Raw genomic sequence first — 22869 nt, 5'->3', positions numbered from 1 at the left:
TTCGGCACTCATTTTGTAAGGCTTAGTGTTAGGGTAAACTGCATTTTCTTTCATTGTTATCTGTATTGGATCTATATTTTTCATTAAGCCTACATCCTTTCCAGTAAAGTCCCATACTTCGGGCTTCACTGTCTGCTGGAGTTCTTCAGGTAAGTCCTGTATAGTCAGTCGTTTTATTTCTGAGTCAGGTCTAATTAACATTAGCTTGTAGATACCGTCTTCATCTGGGGTTTGAATTTCGACGCCCTTTGGTGTGCAAAAGATGGTACAATTCATTTTGCACAGCAAATCACGTCCCAGTAAATTTACCGGACTGGTATCACAGACAACAAATCTGTGCATTTGTTTAAAGTTTCCAATTGAGATCTCCATGGGTTCGGTAACAGATGTACTAATCAATTGATTAGATACTCCTACTACTTGGATTGCTTCTCCCGAGAGGGGTAGGTTTGGAACGTCCACTGTTCTCACAGTAGAAGGGGTAGCACCAGTGTCCAATAGAAAGGTGACATCATTTCCATCAACCTTTCCTTCAATGTATGGCCCTGACTGGTCTACCGGCAAAGAGGCGCCAAGTACGCACTCCTCGTCCTCCCCTCTCAGGCCCCGTCAGTACTGGTCATCACAGAAAAACGTATCGCTCAACAAATACTGCGAAGTTGCTGTATTTCTATCTTCATTGCCTCCCCAGACTTCTACATCATCACCCTGTGGTGACTTCCCTTTAAATATAGGCTTTGGCGCTCGTGGCACTTGAATCGTTTTTACCTGCTGTTGGGTCTTTCTTTGCTTTTCATTCTGCGTCTGTGGAATTAAATCAGGTGTTTGGGCATTATCATTTTGTAAATACGGACACTCGTCTCGCCAATGTCCAATTTCTCCGCACTGATGGCAGGGAAATTTCTTTTTGGCTTCCTCTCTACTCATTTTAGGTCGGGGCTTTCCTCCATTCCCTCTCCCAGGACCTTGGTTCTGAGTAACTTTATTTAATTTACTCAGTTGCTTTTCTTGCTGTTCTGCGAGCTTCACTTGAGCCCACATCACCTTTTCCTTCAGGGCCTTTTTCTTTTCTGCCATTTCGTCCTCACAGTACTTTGCGTACCGTAGGACCTCATCTATCTTTTTGGTATGCCAACAGATTTTATTATCTTTTATCCACTGACAAATTTCGGGTCTTAAACCGTTTACAAACCTGTAAATGAAGTGGGTCATGTCCTTCATCTCGATGTTATCTATACCACTGTATGTTTTAAATACCTGCAACAGCCTTTCATAAAAGGAGTGCACTGTCTCATCTCTTTCTTGCGTGGTTCTATCTATCTTGGTCCAATCAGTTTCCTTTGCAGGTACCTTTATTTTCAAATGTTGAATTACCTGTTCATACTTCCTCATCACTTCCTTTGATGGTTCCCCTGTTTTTTCATCTCTCGGGTATTCCTCACTAGGCCAAGCTATGGCTATTTTACACTCAGTCCACAGATCTACAGGGACCACTATGTCGAAGAACCCATCCAGGTCCTTCCATAGGCATTTCTGCACTTTTACGAATCTCTCTACCTGCCGGTACCTGTCGACTGGCTGTTCTCGCAATTTCGGGAAGTCATTTGTAAAGGACACAATATCCTGACGGGAGACTTATGTACAATTTTTCATGAAGTACTCGGACATTGCGGGTAAGACTTTTGCACATAAACAACAGCTCTTCTTCAGAGTAGGTATTTAATCTGTCTAATCCTATGTTTCCTGCCATTAATTCTTCGATTTCTACTCTCAGTTTGTAGAGGTCTAAAGGTTTCGTTTGCGAAGTTTGTTTCTCTAATTCTTGACTCCATCTTTCGATTTCCTCAGGTGTGACCAAAGTGACACTTCTAGTACCCGAAGTCGATTCCATCTGAATCTCCCTCGCATTGAAAGGATTATGTCTTTTCTGCATCCTTTTCCCTGTATTTCTAATGGGCAGATCCATCAGTGAGACCTCAGATTCACACTCACTTGTCTGTTCATCTACAATTAAGGGTTCTGGTCTGGGCTGGGCTATGACGGGAGTAATGACTGGAGGTTTTGGACTTTCATGCCGATCCCCATACAATGAAACCACGGGTCCGATTGTTACTGGGATTGTCAATGCTTCAGGACTGGTGTTTAACTGGGCCATTTTGTGAATGATCTCAGCTCTCTGTTTTGCTAGAACCTCCCGCTCCTTCTCTTCCAGTAATCTCTCTAAAGATTTGTCATGTAACACCTGCGGGGTCAGTGTGGGAGCATAACTCGGGGCAGTGGGATGAGTCTCACTAGGTCCTTCACCATAATTGGGTCTTGGGAATAAACTTCCTGATCCTAGGGACCTTCGTTCCTCCTCATACTGTGGGTGTAATAACGGCATTCCTGAACTTGTGGGTCTCATCTCGCCTCCGTAGGGAGGTCGAGAACAAAAATCTCCTTCACGGGAATACCCTGTCTCTCCACTAGCTGTCATTCTGGGGTATATGTTTCTGGTATCTACTGGTCCTAGACTCTCGGTATAGGGAGGTATATGGTAACCCCCTCCTACACTTGCGGACCTAACTTCTTCCTGGGGAGGAAGTCTTCGGGAAATATCTCTTGCACTGGAAGGTCGATGTCCTTCATTATAAGGAGGCGGACTTCTTGTACATAGGTCATCTAATAATTCATCATCCGACTCTCCGATGGGTACCCAATGTTTAGATTTTTCTAACCGTTTCTGTCCCACAGAAGGATCATCTGCTGGCATCATGGGAAACAACCCTTCCACTATCATGTTCTGCCTCCACTGTTTCATCTTTTTAGCTCGTGCTTCTTGCTTCAATTTTGGATAAAATTTAGTTAACCCTTTATCCATTCGGGGCTTATCCCTTTCAAAAGCCTCAATTTCCCATTCCTCTAGTGCTTCATACTGCGTTAACCTAGGTCTGGGATGTAAGTCATTCATTCGGGTTCTCAAATTAAATAGAATTCTGCTGTTAAATGTTCCATCTAACGGAAAAGCCAATACTCCGTCATCTTTCGTGTATTTTACCCAATTCTCCAACCATACACAGGTGTTGTACCCTTTATCGAACATCATGAAAGATGCGGGAGTGTTGGGCTGCGGTATGACAACACCTTCTCTAGTTTTAATCGGTTTGTCCTTTTTGAAATAATTCTTCACTTTGTTTACGAGAGACACTTTTCTCTTAGTTCCGTACATAATGTCGTTTTTTACGCCTTTCCACTGATCGTTCTCAAATCCCATATAACGTGGATCAGGTCTGGTATGCGGTCTATACGAATGCCACATACGATTTTTGCGAGTGACTTGTTTACAAAATCACTTCCAATCCGAGTGCGCCTATTATTTTCGTGCGACCAATGAAATGCACGAGTTAAAATAATCTCGACCAATGGGTGCGCGGCCTTTCGCGAGACAGTTCTCACGCTTTGGTACTCACCCCTCCTTTACAATTTCAGCTCTGCTACCAGCTCGCTACGCCTACCAATCCCAGCGCGGCACGGAGTGACGTCAGAGCCGCTTCGCGACTGACTCCCTCCTTCACAAGGTAACGGAAACTTTCTTTCTTTCTAAAGTGTTTAGTGCTTGGTTATTTAACAACGAATACACATTCGCCACTGTGCTCAAGTGTCTAGACAGGAAAGATTTGTTTTACTGCAAGTAAACTACTTCCATTTACTTTTCACCCACTACGAGTAGATCTCTTCTGCCTACCCTTCACACTAGCATTGGTGAACCTGTTACTCCCCTAGACTCATCCACCATTCCGGGATATATCCGAGCCTAAAGTTTCCCTAGCGAACCCCTTTGCTTTCACTCGAGCTCCGATGAACCTGCTACTCTTCCGGTGCGACCCTCACTAGGTTATGCCACAGTAGGAATTTTGCCAATGAACCTCGTTACTAACATTTATTCAATCATACATTCAGAAAAACCCTAGTCAGTGCTTCCAGTTCTGCCTAACCTGCACCAACTTTCCTTAGAGCAAATGACCTCAAAGCAAGTGGATTCTATTCACCACTCGCTATTCAATTCCCCGGGGATTCCTAACAACATGCAAGTCGTTTTACGTACGAATGGATTAATACATATAACAGTATAATAACAAGAACAATAATTTTAAAACATTTCATAATTTTTCAAAGTAAACAATTTCAAGCGATTGATCAATTTCTCTTGAAGCGCCTACTCTTATAGCAGCATCCGACTTAGCTAGACTAACTAGTCCTACCCAACCTTTAACTATTCCCTAACCATCCTCTGCTACCAGAAAATTACTGCTAGAGATCGCGGGTCACCCGACCAATAATGTCGCCACTTCTGGCTTCGGGCCCATATACTTTACTTCACCATATACATTGATCAGATGACCACGCAATCTACTACCAATAATTGTGAGTTCCCTTTCGATTTATTTCCAGTGTACCCAACTTACCATCCACCGTTATGGGTACCTATGACCACGATGGGTCAGGGAGCTAGCTGTAAAAGGAAAGGCAGCAAAATACAAACCCAAACATTTATTTACTTTATTTTATGAAATGACCACGGACAACTGGAAGTTTTGAAAGTTTATCTTAAATTCAAGTAAAAGGCAGTCATACAGCTTTATCAAAAGAATACTAGTGCGACAGGGAACCCGCTAAGTGAGAGGAAAACTAAGATAAGGGCAAAGTGAACACGCTATAAATCTGAGTTACTTTAGTCAGTTTTACGAGAGAAAAACCAAGACCATATCAGGAAGTTGCAAACTGTAATACAGAAAATGATTTCTAAAAGGTAGGGTAACATAGGAACACGTTATGAAATCAAATGCAAATGACTTTATGAAATGCAATGGTTGCAGGAGAAAGCATGGAAAATTATTCACGTGCAAAGGTATGTCTTTATTGAAGCAAAGACAGAAAAATAGAAAGGTACAGTTTAAGAATTCAGAGCGATATTTACCTAGACTGGTGTGAAAACCAACCCTGGCCACGGGTTAGTTAAGGACAGGAAAACCCTCAAGGAAGGATAACCCTCAGTGGGACAGCAGGTACAGAATGGACACCTCAGGACAGGACAGGAAACCCAGATTCGGATCAGGACAGGACCACCAGGATACGACCAGCACCCACAGTTCGGAAGCAACGCCTGCGCTCCACCCTCTCTGCAGCTATCAGTCAGGACCCCGATTGGGTCAGCGATTTCCCCAGCAAAGTGCTCCGCCAGCACTTAAGGTTCAGTAAAAGCTTCAGAGTCTATGGTCAAATTTCGGACAGAGAGCTCCGCAGCACCTCTGTATCAAGTCACCTATTGAGTGCGTTGGGTCAGTGACAGGTCAGCTATTCAGACAAGTCGGACAATTTCTCTAGCTAAACCTAGGCTAGATATACTGTTTTGGGACAGGGTACCACCCCCCAAATGTTGCAAAGTGTCAGAATCCCCAAATTTCGATTGGTCCTAAGGTAGGATTTGGTTAACACACCAATCAGAACAGACTATTCTAAGGCCTAATTTGCATGTTAAGGTGCCGCCTAGCAAGATTGGGGTTCCCATGAGAAAGTCGCACGGAATACAATGAAACTTATACAATGTATTACAATATAGTATAATCTAGATGCTTCTGGCTGGGTGAAGGTGCACGTTCTCATGCAGGCTCTGCCAACAACCTTCTTTGGCTTGGTTTCAATGCCATCTTCACCATTCTGCGCAGAAGTACCCTCCAAGATGGACTCCCAAGCCCCCATTACCCCTCAGTGCCGAGGATACATGAAAAGTAAGCGAAAACAAATTAGTACATAGAAATAAATGAATGTATTACATGTCCTGATTTCACAATACAAGTTTCATCATTATAAAAATATACTATGCGTTAATGATAAGTGCAACGAATAATTTCACAAGAGCAGCAGCACAAAAGCTTCAGCACGTTAATACAAATATGCGCCATCTTGTGGCTATTACGCATGCGCACCCTTTCCCTCCAAAACTATCTCTAAGTGTAGTCACGTGAGTGTGACTGACGCATGCGCAGAAGAGGAAAGTCAAGCAGCGGCCATTTTAGGGACACAGATTAATCGTATTAGTAAAACACATATGCAAGCGTCTCTATGATACATATATATCGGAAATAAAGATTTTAGTAAAACGTACAATTCGTTACGAGGTTACAACGGTTTCGAGGTTCATGAATCTAGCAAGTCGCGATGCGAAATCTTGCTCTATCAGTACCCTAGTCTCAATGCAGGCACACTTGCATCATAGTACAAGGGTGCCTGCGTTGCATGCAGTATTGTTTTTCTGTAGGAAGGTACACCTTCCTGCACAAAAACAATCCTGATTGGCATTTACTTCTTTCTATGACACATAAAAAGACGAAGTAACGAGGAGAAATCAAAATATTTCACCTTGTTACGCCTCTCCTGGGAAGGTGCATCTTTTTGGGGCATTCCCAGGTTTCCCAGTTCTTGTAAATCTAGGAATGCATCAAAAACGATGGGAATTGCATGGGAACATCCGCGCAGTGCCCATGGAATGCCTTCCCAGGCCAGACTAAGGCAATGCAGAGATTTGCGTTATTATTATTTATTTATTATTATTTATATGGCGCACAAATCATTCCCAAGGGGACCTCTCGGCGCCTCGGAGGCGAACAGACCAAAGTGCAGCATACTCATCTAAAATAGCCAGGTCTTGAGGTGCTTTTTAAAAAGAGTCAAAGTAGTGCATGCCCGCAGGTGCTCCGGCAGAGAATTCCAATACTTAGGGGCCAAGTAAGAGAAAGTGCGGCCACTCGTTTTCACCTTCTTAATTCTCTGCATTTGAAGGAGATTTATTCCGCTGGATCTGAGCTGACGGACTGGGACTTACCATTCTAGTTTTTTTTTTAGAGATCTGGGTCCAAGTCCATGGAGTGCTTTAAATACTAAGCAAAGAAGTTTGAACACTGCTCTTTTCTTTATCGGCAGTCAATGTAACTCTCTCAGTAGGGGAAGAGATGGAGTTTGAGCTGGCCTATTCAATGCTGACCGTGCTGTCGTATTTGGAATGACTTGTAGTCTTGAAAACAAATCTTCCCTCATCCCTATCAGTAGCACATTTCCATAATCTAGTCTACTGACTAGGAGCACCTGTAACAGGGCCCTTCTGGTATTAAGAGGGATCCACGGAAAAATCCTTTTCAGCAAACGCAGCATTCCAAAGCACTTGCCTGACAGAGTCTTAACATGCTCCTTCATAGAAAGATTGTTATCAATAACAATGCCAAGATTTTTAGCCCATTTTTTTGGGATGGGTGCTTCTTCTAAACCACCTGGCCACCACTCCTCCGTTCATATGTCCTCAGCCTTCCCAAACAATAAGATCTCAGTTTTGTTGGAGTTCAGCTGCAGGAAGTTCTTTTTCATCCAAGTGGCTATCTTTGTCATACAGGTTTTAAATTTCTCTCTGGTCACAATGGGGTCATTCTCTATGGGGACTATCACCTGGGTGTCGTCCGCATAGGAAATGGTCTGGAACTCACAAGCTTTTATCACAGTGGCCAGGGATGCCACATATATATTGAAGAGGGTAGGGCTTCTGATAGAGCCCTGCGGCACACCCTTGTCTACCACTGTAGTCTGAGATGTGAAAGAGTCTAGTTGTACACATTGCGATCTGTCGAATAGGAAGCTCTGTAACCATTCTAATGCTGTACCTCCGACACCAATCTCTCGCAGCCTCTCCAGTAGGATTCTGTGAGAGATGGTGTCGAACGCTGCCGACAGATCTAGAAGAACTATCATTGTAGGAGTTCCCTCATCTAACAGTAGCCTGACCGAGTCTGTTACTTCTGTCAGGGCAGACTCCATGCTATATCCCGCACGAAAGCCTGATTGAGAATTGATCTAACAGATTATGATGTTCCAAATATTCTGATAGTTGTTGGTTAACTAACTTCTCAATTATCTTTGAGCAGCCCGGCAGAAGGGAGATGGGTTTATAATTCTCCAAAGAAGCACAGTCAACTGATTGTTTCTTAGGCAGAGGTTTTATGAAGGCCTTCTTCCATTTTGATGGAAAGGAGGAGGTTAATAGTGACAGGTTGCAGATATCCCTTACTGGGATTGCCAACTCCTGTGCCAGGTCCGCCATGATGTGGGGGGAATAACATCTGACGAATGCGTTGCATTGCCTTATTACAGATTTATGGAGCCACGCAAAGTGGCCTTAGTTGACTTCAGAAATCTGACTTAAGGTTTGTGTTGCTCTTATACCACGCTGCATGGTGCAAGAGCGACGCAAACCAGGTCATATATAGGCCTCTCAGAGCACAAAGTAAATGAGGACGGAGACCTCCATGATGTTTTTCTTTGGCTTTTTGTTGTATTATTCTTGAGACCCAATAAGTCTAGAGGATCCTTCTTCCTGAATCTGATGCCAGTGGGTATCCAGTTTTCGATAGATAGATGCCTGACAGAACAACTTTTTCTAGCACAGAAAGTGTATGGGATATTCTGAGATAATTATGAAGTGTGTAAATGAGAGATCATAGCGAATCACCTCTGTGTGCAAATTGACTTAAAAATTTGTTTGAGGATTTGCTATGTTTATTACCAGTTTCTGATTGAAGGTGGAGTGGATTGCGTATCTGCTGGAAGTGCATTGAGTAATTTGGGTCCCTCATCGAATAATGATCCCCAAAACACAATAGGACATATTCGCAAGCTGCATTCTGTAGTACATTTAGTAGCACTACACTAGTACTTCTAACGTACTACAAAATGCTATACTACATGTAGAGTTTCCTCCTCTCCGATCTTTTTCTGTGGAAAGATCTCCGTCCTGACTGCCGAGTCTCCACACAAATAAGTATATGTTTTAGTAATAAATGTGGAAGGGACGTGACTGGAAAATGGGGAATACTTACCACACAAGGGAGGGGGGAATCCAGGGAGGAGTACGGAGACATTAAGAGAGGGTGAGGAAGGTGTTTAAGGCGGTATAATCACCCATGTACAAATTAATAAGTCCATTGCTATTCACAAACTGCACTTCTATAGCTACTCTGGCCCAAAACTACCCAAAACAGACACTAAAATCTCCCAGCTCAGAGCTGAAGTAAGTTCAGTACCACCCATGGCAACTCAAAGTTACTGCAACATCCTACCATTTAAAATAATGGAGGTAGAAACCCCTTATGAACTAATGTTAAAACAATGTAAATTATTTAAACTGTTTAAAAATCAAATCGCATTTTATTTAATGCTATGAAAATGTTCTAACAATAAACATATTTATAAATGTTTTTAAAAATGTCACTTTGAATAACTTTAAATACATAATAAAAATCTCTAATTTCTTTACTTTAGGTAGGATTTTTTTTAAAGTTCAGAAAAAGCTTTATTTCAAATGTAATATATTGAAATAATCACATTTTTAAACTACCATTATGTTAATACTGCTGTAACATTTTTTATATTAGTCTATATTTAAAATATATAGAAATAATTAACAATAATATTTAATTAAAAAATATTGTATCTAATTTTTAAAAAGCTTATTCAACTTTTGAACTTTCCCTACACTTTACCTTGCAGAGATCTTTGCCCCCATAGCAAACATCAATTATGGTCGTAAAACCACTATTAGTAGTAACTTTACATTTGATGTTTTCAGTGACTCCTCCCACTATTTCAGGTGGATGGGGACATATAAGTGTATAATTTTTTTGTAACTTTATACTAGTACATTTAAATAGCCCATGGTAGTAAAGTTACTCAAAAGTGTAAGTGTAAACTTACACATGCAGATTTACTCACGTTTAACTTTACCTTTGTCACTGACTCTGATTCCCAACACCCTTTAAACATCAACAGTGAAAGGGAGGTGCAGCAGAACACTTGTGCATTTCCAGAGCCCTTCCTATCAATGGGCTTATGAAGGGGAGAGGCTCCACTTGGACAACACTGTGCTGATCACATTGGCCACTTTCTAGCTTATGGGTACATGAAAAAAGCTGATTTACACGGTACTTGGAGATATACAGAAACTGATTATTTTGGATTTTATTGGAGCAATTTTGAAGAAGTTCTCTTCAGAATAAACGGTGCTGGCTGTATCGTGTGTGTTTTTAAGAAAAACACAATTAAATATGAACAAGAAAATCAACTGTTATTGTCACTGCAAGGGATTCTTTGGACTACTTACGGAATACTACCTAGTCAATTTTCAATGGGCTTGTGAAGTACAGTGTGATGCGAGAATGTGGCTTAGATTTTGGTTAGTGGAGAAATTGGATTCTCATATTATTCAGGTATGTGGTGAAGTTTCTGCTGAATCTTTTTGGTGAGTGTAGGAAATGGGTTTTTAATTGATGGGGGTTAAGACCCGTCTCAAGCAACTACCACAATCCTTGCTAGGGTGAACCACAAAAGTCACTAAATTAACCTATGCTTAACACTCTGGTAACTTGGCACAAATGCAACCAGGATTGACTTGGAGGCACTGTGTTAAGTATTGATGCAACACACAAACAGTAATACAGTGAAAACACAACACGACAAATCCCACACCAATATATAAAAATATTTAGATTTCACAAATGAATGACATCAAAATGTATTAAATCCAATTAGTAGAACCAGAGTTATAAATATGTAAAGTTTTAAGTGGAAAAACAGTGCCTAAAACGTCAAAGCACCAGCCACGGTCATCTAGTCATGCTAGACCAATGGTTTCCCAGGTTTCAAGATTAAAACTTTAGTCGCCAGATTAGCATTTCAGGGGAGCCCACCTCTTTGATACACCATACTTTCCATGTAGGTGTGGCATCACTGAATTAGACCATAGTTGGGTGAGTCCTTTTTGCACTTCTCACAAAGTCATGTCCTCTTCCAGGGCATGCGCTTTCTGACAATCAAGGTTCCGACAGGGGAAGTCCTGCACAAAGCTACGCATGTCCTCCACTTCTGATCATATCTTACTTCCATAGAAGTCTCTCAAATAAGCTGCCATTGTCTCAGTAATACCCTCAGATCCTGTCGCTAGACTTTCTTCTGGACCCAGGATTCCCTTTATAAGGTGAATGCCCTGGTCCCGCTGACTGAGTCATGTCAAGATCTTTCCCGTCTTGTACCCACTTCGCAAAGGCACTTTGTCTGCATTATATATTCTATTTTGACCACATCTGTTGTTACCGTGCGATATTCATCCTTCTTGCTAGGAAGGTGTGCCTTCACCTCAGTCGAGGGACATGATATGTGTTCATTCTTCAAGTGTCGTAGACCTCCCTTTGTTTCTATGCAGCGTTCTTTCCGTTTACGTCTGACTCCCTCTTTCCCGGCAATGATCACCCCACGCACAGTGGCCTTATATGCCTCTCATACTGTGGGAGCATCCCGTACTGACTTTACATTTTCATCAAATAGTTGGTTGTGGCTGCCTGCAATCAGGTCAGTCTGACCCTGCCTATGGGGCGAGTCCATCGTCACAGCATGCAGAGAGTGGTTGGAGATCCCTATCACTTTAAAATCAGCTTCTATGACACTACGGATGGTTCCCATTGAATTGAAAAAGTCAGTGTGGGAGTTTGTATGATGTGCCCCCGAATAATAAAAGTAACACCTATGGGCCCCATCGAGTGCCCCCCAGATATACGCCATACCCTGGATGTAGTGGTCCAGTTTCCTGATGCCGGCCCAGTGAGCCTGTCTAAGCTGAGCACTGTTCAGATGGCCATCCATGACCATGATAAAATCACCCCCAACTACTGAAGAAGGTAGGAACAGGGGTGGGAGCACACCTCTTCACCTCCCAGCAAGGTTCGCCCCTGGCATTATAGTAAATACAGTTTCAGATACTTGCTTGCTTCAAGAGTGTTCGAGTGTTTCACCACAGTTGGCGCAGACAGTGCTGACCTCTAGACACGTGTTTGTGGTTATTTAACCGTCATCAGTAGAGATTACAGTCTTTCAAATTTAGGGTTTGCTGAGTAGGCTGCCAACATCTTTTTCAGGTTAGGTATCTCTCACAGGCATGTGGGTGCTTCATCCACGAGCTCGTCAGCTCAATAACTCACAGGAGTTCTATTAAACAGGAACAGGGGTGGGAGCACACTGCTTCACCTCCCAGCAAGGTTCGCCCCTGGCATTATGGTAAATGCAGTTTCAGATACTTGCTTGCTTCAAGAGTGTTCGAGTGTTTCTCCACAGTTGGCGCAGACAGTGCTGACAATCCTGCAAGCACACAAGCTTGGTGAACTGCATTGACCACAATGCTCAGGGGCGACCCGCTGGGAGGTGAAGCAGTGTGATCCCACATTGGTTTCCTGTTTCAAAGGCTCCATTGAGCCGGTTGAGCTGACAAGCTCATGGAGAGGCACCTGCACGCCTTGAGAGGTACTGTGACCTGAGAATACTTTGACAGCCTGCTCAGCAACCCCAAATATTTGATGCCTAATCTCTACTGACGACAGATACTGATCCAGAAACACGTGTATAGAGATGGCCAGTACAACTTTGTAATTACTCGAGACAATCCTGCAAGCTCACACGCTTGAACTGCATTGACCAAAATGCTCAGGGGCGACCCGCTGGGAGGTGAAGCAGTGCGATTCCACATTCGTTTCCTGTTTAAAAGGCTCCCTCGAGCCGGTTGAGCTGACGAGCTCACGGAGAGGCACCTGCGCGCCTTGAGAGGTACTGTGACCTGAGAATACTTTGGCAGCCTGCTCAGCAACCCCAAATATTTGAAGCCTAATTTCTACTGACGACGGATAATGATCCAGAAACACGTGTATAGAGATGGCCAGTACAACTTTGTAATTACTCAAGACAATCCTGCAAGCTCACAAGTTTGGTGAACTGCATTGACCACAATGCTCTGGGGCGACCAGCTGGGAGGTGAAACAGTGTGATCCCACATTGGTTTCCTACTGTAGAAGGTAGCTCGGTGAATAGTTCACCTAAATACATCAGTGTGTCTACTTGGAGTCCCGGAAGGACATAAACGTTGACTAAAGCAAGTTTTTTACCTTCCCATTGGCCCAGACCCGTACAGTGCCCTAGTTCATCTATCCACGTCTTTTTCATATGAAAGGCCCATTACCTCTTAATTAAGATTGCTACTCTCGGTATACAGTCAAAATATCGAGTTTTTAATATCGATTTGCATTAATATCGATTAACAAATATAGAATGGACACAATATCAACTGGACAGAATATAGACTACAAAAATATCGAATAGGATAGCATTAATATCGAATCAAAAATATAGGATGGACATAATATCGAATGGACAGAATATGGACAACAAAAATATAGAATGGACAGAATATAGACTAAAAAAATGTAGAATGGACAGAATATAGACTACAAAAATATCGAATTTGAGGTAAGTAAGTTAATATCAATTTTTAAAGTGTTTCTTATGTTAGTATATGTTTGAAAAGTGTATATTTATTTTAATATTTATATTAATTATTTATTTTTATGGTATTTAATTTTTGCGTAATATAATTTTGTAGCGGGTTGTGGGTTTATAGGGGAATAGGGTAGGAAGTAATTTAATTATAATTAATTAAATATGTTAATTTATTTATTGGCATTTATTTTGAATTAATTGTTAATTAATTATTAATTGGTAATTCATTAAAATATAATTGGTAATTAATTTTAATTAATTGATTAATTGATAATTATGTTAATTTTAGTAATTTATTTTCTGTAGCGGGTTGTGGGTTTATAGTGGAATAGGGTGGGAAGTAGATTAATTATAATTAATGAAATATGTTAATTTATTTATTGGTATTTATTTTGAATTAATTGTTAATTAATTATTTATTGGTAATTAATTAAAATATAATGGGTAATTAATTTTAATTAATTTATTAATTGATAATTATGTTAATTGTATTAATTTATTTTCTGTAGTGGGTTGTGGGTTTATAGGGTAATAGGGTGGGGAGTAATTTAATTGTAAGTAATTCTATTTTATTTATTTTTTTATCTAAATTTTAATTATTTTTTAATTGTTAGTTAATTTATTGTTAATTGGTAAATAATTAGTATTAGTAGGTAATTATTTTTATTAATTAATTTGTATTTTTATTTTTATTTGATTAATTAATATATTATATAAAAGTGTTAATTATTTTAATTAATTTGTCATTGGTATTAATATTTATTTTATTTTTATTTATATATGAAGTATTTACTTTCCCTACTGTTGCACTCATTGCAGTGGGAATAGTAATTTTTACCCTCCTGCTATCCAACGCTTTCCCTACTGTTGCACTCACTGGAGTGGGAATAGTAATTTTTACCCCTACACTATCCAACGCCTACTGTTGCACTCTCTGGAGTGGGAATAGTAATTTTTACACCTACGCTATCCAACGCTTTCCCTACTGTTGCACTCTCTGGAGTGGGAATAGTAATTTTTACCCCTACGCTATCCAACGCTTTCCCTACTGTTGCACTCTCTGGAGTGAGAATAGTAATTTTTACCCCTCTGCTATCCAGCGCTTTCCCTACTGTTGCACTCTCTGGAGTGGGAATAGTAATTTTTACCCCTACGCTATCCAACGCTTTCCCTACTGTTGCACTCTCTGGAGTGGGAATAGTAATTTTTACCCCTACGCTATCCAACGCTTTCCCTACTGTTGCACTCTCTGGAGTATGAATAGTAATTTCTACCGCTACGCTATCCAACGCTTTCCCTACTGTTGCACTCTCTGGAATGGGAATAGTAATTTTTACCCCGACGCTATCCAACGCTGTCCCTACTGTTGCACTCTCTGGAGTGTGAATAGTAATTTTTACACCTATGCTATCCAACGCTTTCCCTACTGTTGCACTCTCTGGAGTGGGAATAGTAATTTTTACACCTACGCTATCCAACGCTTTCCCTACTCTTGCACTCTCTGGAGTGGGAATAGTCATTTTTACACCTACGCTACCCAACGCTTTCCCTACTGTTGCACTCTCTGGAGTGGGAATAGTAATTTTTACCCCTACGCTATCCAACGCTTTCGCTACTGTTGCACTCTCTAGAGTGGGAATAGTAATTTTTACCCCTACGCTATCCAGCGCTATCCCTACTGTTGCACTCTCTGGAGTGGGAATAGTAATTTTTACCCCTATGCTATCCAACGCTTTCCCTACTGTTGCACTCTCTGGAGTGGGAATAGTAATTTTTACCCCTACGCTATCCAACGCTTTCAATACTGTTGCACTCTCTGGAGTGGGAATAGTAATTTTTACCCCTACGCTCTCCAACGCTTTCCCTACTGTTGCACTCTCTGGAGTGGGAATAGTAATTTTTACACCTACGCTATCCAACGCTTTCCCTACTGTTGCACTCTCTGGAGTGGGAATAGTCATTTTTACCCCTACGCTATCCAACGCTTTCCCTACTGTTGCACTCTCTGGAGTGGGAATAGTAATTTTTACCCCTACACTATCCAGCGCTTTCCCTACTGTTGCACTCTCTGGAGTGGGAATAGTAATTTTTACCCCTACGCTCTCCAACGCTTTCCCTACTGTTGCACTCTCTGGAGTGGGAATAGTAATTTTTACCCCTACGCGATCCAACGCTTTCCCTACTGTTGCACCCTCTGGAGTGGGAATAGTAATTTATACCCCTATGCTATCCAGCGCTTTCCCTACTGTTGCACTCTCTGGAGTGGGAATAGTAATTTTTACCCCTACGCTATCCAACGCTTTCCCTACTGTTGCACTCTCTGGAGTGGGAATAGTAATTTTTACCCCTACGCTATCCAACGCTTTCCCTACTGTTGCACTCTCTGGAGTGGGACTAGTAATTTCTACCGCTACGCTATCCAACGCTTTCCCTATTGTTGCACTCTCTGGAATGGGAATAGTAATTTTTACCCCGACGCTATCCAACGCTGTCCCTACTGTTGCACTCTCTGGAGTGGTAATAGTAATTTTTACACCTACGCTATCCAACGCTTTCCCTACTCTTGCACTCTCTGGAGTGGGAATAGTAATTTTTACACCTACGCTACCCAACGCTTTCCCTACTGTTGCACTCTCTGGAGTGGGAATAGTAATTTTTACCCCTACGCTATCCAACGCTTTCGCTACTGTTGCACTCTCTAGAGTGGGAATAGTAATTTTTACCCCTACGCTATCCAGCGCTTTCACTACTGTTGCACTCTCTGGAGTGGGAATAGTAATTTTTACCCCTACGCTATCCAACGCTTTCCCTACCGTTGCACTCTCTGGAGTGGGAATAGTCATTTTTACCCCTACGCTATCCAACGCTTTCAATACTGTTGCACTCTCTGGAGTGGGAATAGTAACTTTTACCCCTACGCTCTCCAACGCTTTCCCTACTGTTGCACTCTCTGGAGTGGGAATAGTAATTTTTACACCTACGCTATCCAACGCTTTCCCTACTGTTGCACTCTCTGGAGTGGGAATAGTAATTTTTACCCCTACGCTATCCAACGCTTTCCCTACTGTTGCACTCTCTGGAGTGGGAATAGTAATTTTTACCCCTACACTATCCAGCGCTTTCCCTACTGTTGCACTCTCTGGAGTGGGAATAGTAATTTTTACCCCTACGCTCTCCAACGCTTTCCCTACTGTTGCACTCTCTGGAGTGGGAATAGTAATTTTTACCCCTACGCGATCCAACGCTTTCCCTACTGTTGCACTCTCTGGAGTGGGAATAGTAATTTTTACCCCTATGCTATCCAGCGCTTTCCCTACTGTTGCACTCTCTGGAGTTGGAATAGTAATTTTTACACCTATGCTATCCAACGCTTTCCCTACTGTTGCACTCTCTGGAGTGGGAATAGTAATTTTTACACCTACGCTATCCTACGGTAAAAATATTGTATTTTTTAAAATAATATTACGTATATATATATATATATATATATATATATATATATATATGTATTAACAAATCAATTTGTATGTTTTTTTTACTTACATTAAATATTTATTAATTTTAAGGTTATTTAAGTACTTTAAGTATGTTTAAGTTAATTATATTTATTATTTCATTAATTTTTAATTAATTTAAAGCATTTTAAAAAATTCGATATTTTGACTATATTTTTTACATCGATATTTTTGTACTTACCTGTTTGGAGATAGGAGGTCGATATTTTGGTATTCTATATTTTTACCTTGATATTTTGGTAGGTCGATATTTTGGCATTCTATATTATGACAGTGATCCGCTACTCTCCTCGCCTGCCTGGCTAAGAATAGTGTATTTCCCCAGGCCAGTAGTGTCCCCCTATAGCCCTACATATGTGTCTCCTGCAAGAAGACCACATTTTAGACATATCTGGCCAGATCTTTCACCACTAATCGTCAGTTTATCTTGTTCCCTAGGCCATTCACCTTCTTGCTCAGCAGATTAACCATATGATGTTTAATTTTACATGTGATTGTATGGCATCACTGTGCCCTGTTGTCCCGTCATGGTGTAAATAACCCTCCGAAAGGGTGGGGGACCCACATCGCAGCAAACCATTAAACAATGGCCATTATCCCAACTAAACCCTCCACCCCCCACTTTACCCTGCTGCGGTCCCTGAACTGGCCGCCAACCCATTTCACTGTATGTCCGTCGCCCTTGTATATTGGCTGAATAAAACACATTAGGAAAAAGAGAGGGGCCCTTTAAAACCAAAGGGAACAGGGCACTTACAAAGTGAGTGAAGAAAGTTCCCCTTGGGTAAATTTCTTAACAGAGATCCTAGCTTGAAGAAACGTTCACCCTAATGCACTCTTATTTTCACTCATCACCATCCACACATTTCAGGATTAAGCCACATGTAACAGGGAAATCATTATGACACTTAATGTTTGAAAACATATATGACATATATTTATTATTCACAATACAAAATTTATCAATAAAAACACGGGAATAGCCCGTCAATCAACGCAATTGGTATCACAAAAATTCATAAAAGCACAAAGCAATAAAATATTAATCACAGTATGCAAAGTCACCGATGATCAGCTAAACGCCACCCTCGCCCATCACCCGCCAGCAGAACCGACCGACCCAGATGCCGCAGCCTACAACCTCAGACACTAGATCGAAGACTGCGCCAACGCCCTGGCCCCCATCAAGAACCCCCCCGCCAGCCACACCAAGAAGAAAGCGAACTGGTTCTCCCAAGACCTGCAAACATCCATGAAAACCTGCCGGAAGCTAGAGAAGATCTGGATCCACGAACGAACCCTGGAAAGCCGCACTACGCACAAGGACGCCACCCGCAACCACCACCACCTCATCAGAGCCACCAAGAGAGCGTCCTACAAAGACCGCCTAGACCACAACGCACACAATAGCAAAGAGCTCTTCAACATCGTGAAAGAACTCTCCAACCCCACCTTCAGCACAATTGACATCCCCCCTCATGAGAACTGTGCAACTCGCTCACCACCTTTTTCCACCGCAAGATCGCAAACATCCACAACAGCTTCATCACCACGCCCACCCCAGCCATCACCGAAACCCACATGACCGCCACCCACACCAACCGCCTGACCGCCTGGGCAAACATCGACATCAGCGACACCATCAAGATCATGAACTCCGTGCACTCCGGCTCCCCGACAGACCCCTGCCCACATCACGTCTTCAACAGGGCCAGCACCACCATCGCACCCCACCTCCGGAAGGCCATCAACTGCTCCCTCGAAACGGCGACCTTCCCGGTGGACTGGAAGCACCCCGAAATCAACGCCCTCCTGAAAAAACCCACGGCTGACCCCAAGGACCTCAAGAACTTCCGTCCCATTTCCCTGCTCCCTTTTCTGGTGAAAATCATCGTGAAGGCCGTCAACATACAACTGACCAGATTCCTCGAGGGAAAAAACATCCTAGACGCATCCCAGTCCGGATTTCGCCGCCACCACAGCACCGAGACAGCCCTCCTAGCCGCCACAGATGACATCAGAACCCTACTGGACGACGGGGAAACCACGGCCCTCATCCTCCTAGACCTGTCGGCCGTCTTCTACACAGTCTGCCACCACACCCTACGCACACATCTCCACGACGCAGGAATACTAGGAAAGGCCCTGGACTGGACCACCTCCTTCCTATCCGGCAGAACACAGAGCGTTCGCCTCCCTCCCTTCCGCTCCAAAGCCACCGAAATCATCTGCGGCGTACCCCAGGGCTCCTCAGCCCCATGCTGTTCAACGTTTACATGGCCCCGCTCGCCCGCATCACCCGACTGCACAACCTCAACATCATCTCCTACACAGACGACACCCAGCTGATCCTCTCCCTCACCAAAGACCCCCACACGGCCAAAACCAACCTCCACGAGGGAATGACGGCCGTCGCAGACTGGATGAGAAACAGCAGACTAAAGCTGAACTCAGGCAAAACAAAGGTCCTCATCCTCGGGCCCACCCCCTCAGCCTGGAACGACTCCTGGTGGCCCACCTCGCTAGGAACAGCACCCATCCCCACCGACCACCCACGCAACCTAGAGGTCATCCTCGACTCCACCCTCTCCATGACAAAGCAGGTCAACGCCATCTCCCCCTCCTGCTTCAACACCCTCCGCATGCTTCACAGGATCTACAAGTGGATCTCCACCGAAACCAGAAGGATGGTCACCCAGGCCCTTGTCAGCAGCAGACTGGACTATGGAAACGCCCTCTACGCAGGCGTCTCGGGGAAACTCCTCAAACGGCTTCAACGCATCCAGAACGCATTCGCACTGCTGATCCTCGACATCCCACGATGCAGCCACATCACCCCGCACCTGAAACACCTGCACTGGCTCCCAGTCATCAAGAGAGTAACCTTCAAGCTCCTCACCCACGCACACAAAGCACTCCACAACACCGGACCGGCATACCTCAACAGCCGCCTCAACTTCTACACCCCCACTTGCCAGCTACGATCCGCCGACCTTGCCTCCGTCCCCCGCATCCGCAGAGCCATCACTGGTGGCAGATCCTTCTCCCACCTCGCTGCCAAGACATGGAACACCCTCCCCCTACACCTACGGCAGACGCAGGACCTACTAACCTTCAGAAGACGCCTCAAGACCTGGCTGTTCGAGCAATAGCACCTTGAAACCCCACGGGTATATAGCACGCTTTATAAATGCTATGATTGATTGATTGATTGATTGATTGATTGAAAGTATTAAAAGAGTGAAAAAACAAAAGCTAGACAAAACAACTCAGTCTTAATCATTTACACATCCGTTGTACTATCATATTAAGGGCATGGAGTCAAGCAGTCTGTAATTAGCTTTTTTGCACTACTGCCCCATGGGCGGATTGTGTATAAAGATCTAGCGTCGACGCGTTTCGATGGAGAAAACCTTATAGATCCATCTTTTTCAAGACTCTGGTATAAACACTCTGTATCTTGTAAAACATTTTCATGCAGACACCTGCTATTAAAAAAGGGAGACTCCCTTAGTTGTACTATTTTGTAATCTTTTACGTTGGAAGTAGTAATAGAAATCCAAATGTGGCGAAGGCCCCCAAACAGCTTTCTGCTACATATAGCGGAAGTCGCAGTATGCACGGTATACTTCCATGTCAAGACTGGTTATATCTTGTACATAAATCTTCCCTATAGTTTTGCCTTTAATAGGGAACTCGAAGCGTGGTAGAATGACCGCTTGATTCTATATATGATACTCTCTCAGTCTGTCTTATGTCACATTAGGAGATATAGACATAAACGGTCCTTTTACTCGTTAGGGATCCGCAATCATGTATTGCCGGAATGTGCGGTCTTCTCCCTCAGTTCAGCCTGTCTAGACAGACTGAACTGAGGGAGAAGACCACACATACCGGTAATACATCATTACGGATTCCTAACGAGTAAAGGGACCGTTTTTGTCTATATCTCCGAATGTGACATAAGACAGACTGAGAGAGTTTCATTTATAGAATCAAGCGGTCAACCTACCACGCTTCGAGTTCCCTATTAACCGCTTGGCTGCTGGGGTCCTTCCCCTGCCGTGCTGGGGGGTGGGGGGGCACGCACTGCACCCCGGTGCTCATGACGAGCTCAGCTCGTCATGAGCCACGGTGGTCGTGTGCTCATGACGAGCTGAGCTCGTCATGACCACACCCATTTCATTAGAACGCTCGCACAGCAGGGGAATTTGCCCAGCGTGCAAGCGTTCTAACGGTCGTGACGAGCTCAGCTTGTCATGAGCACACGAGAACCATGGCTCATGACGAGCTGAGCTTGTCATGAGCGTGGAAGGGGTTAAAGGCAAAACTATAGGGAAGACTTATTTACAAGATATAACCAGTCTTGACATGGAAGTATACCGTACATACTGCGACTCCCGCTATATGTAGCAGAAAGCTGTTTGGGGGCCTTCGCCACATTTGGATTTCTATTACTACTTCCAACGTAAAAGATTATGAAATAGTACAATTAAGGGAGTCTCCCTTTTTTTAATAGCAGGTGTCTGCATGAAAATGTTTTACAAGATACAGAGTGTTTATATCAGAGTCTTGAAAAAGATGGATCTATAAAGTTTTCTCCATCGAAACGCGTCGACGCTAGATTTTTATACACAATCCGCCCATGGGGCAGTGGTGCAAAAAAGCTAATTACAGACTGCTTAACTCCATGCCCTTAATATGATAGTATAACGGATGTGTAAACTGTTAAGACTGAGTTGTTTTGTCTAGCTTTTGTTTTTTCACTCCTTTTATACTTTCATGGATACTGTGATTAATATTTTATTGCTTTGTGCTTTTATGAATTTTTGTGATACCAATTGCATTGATTGACGGGCTATTCCCTTATTTTTATTGATACATTTAGTATTGTGAATAATAAATATATGTCATATATTTTTTTAAACATTACGTGTCATAATGATTTCCCTATTACATGTGTCTTAATCCTGAAATGTGTGGATAGTGATGAGTGAAAATAAGAGTGCATCCGGGTAAATGTTTCTTCAAGCTAGGATCTCTGTTAAGAAATTTACCCAAGGGGAACTTTCTTCACTCACTGAATAAAACACAAACATCAGGAATGTGTAGATACAGGTTCACTATTTCAGGCAAGATGTGGCCTGTAGCAGTTCCCTGACCTCCCAGGCAGGCACGAGATAGACCAATGTTTACTCTAGAGCACCTTGGCTGTGTTTAAAAATACAAATTTTAAATTATCTCATCCAATTTCATAGGTGTAACTCTGGGCAGTGTCCCCTTCCTGAGCCACTGTTTTGTTACCCCCTTTCACCTGTGGAGTAAGGCCCCATGTTGGCTAATGACATCCATCTGTTCTCGGACTCCGGCCATGGAGCCTGTTGTAGGTCTCCTCCATCAGTGCCACCGCTGTTCCTGCCAAGGGTGGGGCTGAGTGGCCTCACCCCTCTCAGTTCGTAGTTGGTATCCTTTTAGTTCAAGCCATTCCCAGGCCTCCATTGCAGAGGGAAAGTAGTGTGTGTGTTCCTTGTCAATGATCGTCAATTTTGCCAGGAACAGCAAGGCATATTGGACATCTAGCCTTTTCGAATGTTGTTTGACCCACAAGAAGGACTACGTCTGTCTTTGAAACACCACTGTATAGTCCGGATAGATGTTAATGGGTTCTCCTTCCACCATCCATAGGCCATGTGTGCATGCTATCTGGAGGCCTTGGTTTGCAAGAAACAGCAGCTCTGCCGTGGAGCAGTTTTCTCGCGGTCCTCCTTACATTAAAGCCCCCCCCCCTCTCTCCCACCCCCCGCTGGGGCGGCCTTGCACCTTACAGTTGTGGGCTCCGCATTCCTAGAGGCCAGGGTCAGGGCCCAGACACGTCAGGTAATCCCCCCTCTCTGTGTTATCGAAGGCGCGTGCGAGCTCTGGAAGGCCTTTCAGCAGGTGTGCGGGCCCCACGCTGATT

Source organism: Lissotriton helveticus, chromosome 5_1 (genome assembly GCF_964261635.1).
Source record: "Lissotriton helveticus chromosome 5_1, aLisHel1.1, whole genome shotgun sequence".
NCBI lineage: Eukaryota > Metazoa > Chordata > Amphibia > Caudata > Salamandridae > Lissotriton > Lissotriton helveticus.
The sequence above is the reverse complement of the archived record's forward strand: the minus strand, read 5'-3'. Positions refer to the sequence as shown.